General features: G+C 29.2%; 1 protein-coding gene across 5 annotated transcripts in view; it reads left to right on the top strand.

The window, feature by feature from the left end:
• The first annotated feature begins 470 nt into the window (after window positions 1–470).
• LOC106467890 (ubiquitin carboxyl-terminal hydrolase 20-like) overlaps window positions 471–2,348 on the top strand; it is a 43,576-nt gene continuing 41,698 nt past the window's right edge. For 4 of the 5 annotated variants that reach the window (XM_013928277.2, XM_022396770.1, XM_022396776.1 and 1 more), the window contains exon 1: window positions 505–752. The gene's annotated coding sequence lies outside the window, so the exon portion shown is untranslated. The other variant, XM_022396786.1, reaches the window with a different exon arrangement.

Genomic DNA, 2,348 nt, shown 5'->3' with positions numbered 1-2,348 from the left:
TGGTACTTTATAAATAATTAAATGAAATAAAATATATAAATAAAGAAAAAAGATTTAGGAGCATAGTGAGAGAAAGCTCTTTTCAGGGAGGCGGGGAACTAAAAATCCAATGATTGGGCTGGTACTTGAAGATCCAGTGCCGAGAATTAACTGTGGGGGATACGGGAGTACCCCGAAAAACCCACTTTCATTGGTGAAACGTCGAATATTCTACCTTACTAGTGCCGAAACTGTGCAGCTAGAATGGAAAGAAAAATTTTCATTAGGCAACATGTTATTCATATAATTATATATATTTCCTATGAAAGGTATTGGTTTAAGTTAACGGACTGTTTGAGTTGTTTATCAGATTAAATGGAGTATTAATATTTATTTATTTATTTTAAAAAAATGTTTTCTTCATTTTGCTTTCCATAATTGCGTTGCGAGAACTAGAAACGTAGATCATCTGTATGTGAAAATGTGATAATATTATTTGTTGATTATAACTTTATAAGTAGGTACTATAAAATTTCAAAAATTAACTGTTAATACTAATTGCCTACATCATGAAATTAATAAAGTACATTGACATTATTCGTTAGCAAACTTAGAAGGTTAATCATGCACACGTATGAAATTGTCTATAACGTTATTAATAAAATTATTAGGTTAAAGTGTTAGTGTGTTACTTAAGACATTAAGTCTTAACCCAAGGCCAAATTTCGAGCGTGTTTCTCAACTTTCTCGGATTCTGTAGTACTACTGATACTGTGAGTTTTACTGTTCAGCTTTTCTTAATGTTAATGTTTATTGCAGACTGTGCAGTGTTAGTGTTACTAACAATATACTTTTATTATATATATTGTCACTGCTAACGTAACGCTAGTACTAGTACTACTACTACTAGTGTTAGTACTAATAATATTATTACTATAAATATAATAGTAGGAGTATTAGTATTAATATAATGTACTTACTGGAGATCCATCTAATCCACCCCTAAGACCACATTTAATTAATTTCAAAAGGAATTCTTGCGAAATCGCCCAGAATGACCCCAAAAAGTAAAGCTAAAACTTATAAAGGATGTATTGGAGAGATGAATCGTGAAAAGCTTTAAAATTGAAGATTTACATTTTTGATTTTATATATATGAGTGTGTGTGTGTGTGTATATATAATCAAAGGAATAGCTTCAAAACTATTATATCAATTACATTAATTGTTAATAGGCTATCAAAATTAGCACTATAAAACAATAATGAACATAATATAAAAAAATTCCAGAACTTTAAAAAATCATCGCACTTTCCAGTCATAATCCAATGGCCATGACGGAAATTGCCTGTGGTAATAGCACCTAAAAGCATTGGGGATATCCCCATCTATCCAAACAGCAGATAAGAAACCATTTAGCAGTCGTGGAAAATTAAATAAGGGGTGCAGAGTTGAGTGCTCATAATCTCAATTCTTACTGCCTTTCACTGTCTGCAGCCAGTTGTGGGAAGGCAGTTACCCTTAAAGAGATGTATATTAAAGCCAAAAGTAAAAATAGAATAAATCCACCCTAAAAATATTTCTACTAAACATTACCTTAAAAGTTCTAAAAATTCCTAAAGTAGAATAATAAACACCCTAATAATTCTTCACCAAGTTACTCCCAACCTCCAACCTTTTCTGAAAATGATATATTTTATACAAGATCTTAAATATCACAAAATTCATACTAGATCTTAAAAAGAACTACAAAACCTACCTTAAGTACTGTAGGTAGTTCATATTTTTTCTTTTTTGTAACTTTATTCAAGTATAGCATGGAATAGCTGAGACAAGCCCAGCTACTTGAAGTTAGTCTTTCCAGTCCTGTCTATACTGAATAAATTTTAACGTTAATTATTAAAGGTAGCTAACTACTTCTAGTGACAAAAGGTTTTTTTTTTCCTCATTGAATACTTATCTAGTAATATATATTTTCATATTTATTATAAAACCTTGCAAAAAACTTTTTTATTTGCCAGTATTTATAACCATTATTTTCTAGTTTATTATTACAAACAATTAAAAATAGTTTTGATTGTGATGTAATGATGCCTCTTAGCATCATATGAAGAACTACACTATTGGAGGGTGGGTAGACCAAAGATAAGATATTTAAATGCTCTTATCAAAAATATTCAACTGTACTTTGCTGTTTATATTTTTACACTGAATTTTAATAAATGTATATTTTGGAATATTTATTTCTATGTCTATAAAATTTTCAAACAGTTAATTAATAACTTTTATTAAATCTTTTAGATCTAATTTAGTGAAATCATAAGTGGAAACAAAACTAGCGTTATTTGAAGCTTTTATATAAATAGGCTG

The sequence above is a fragment of the Limulus polyphemus genome, unplaced genomic scaffold (genome assembly GCF_000517525.1).
Source record: "Limulus polyphemus unplaced genomic scaffold, Limulus_polyphemus-2.1.2 Scaffold83, whole genome shotgun sequence".
NCBI lineage: Eukaryota > Metazoa > Arthropoda > Merostomata > Xiphosura > Limulidae > Limulus > Limulus polyphemus.
The sequence above is the reverse complement of the archived record's forward strand: the minus strand, read 5'-3'. Positions and strand labels throughout refer to the sequence as shown.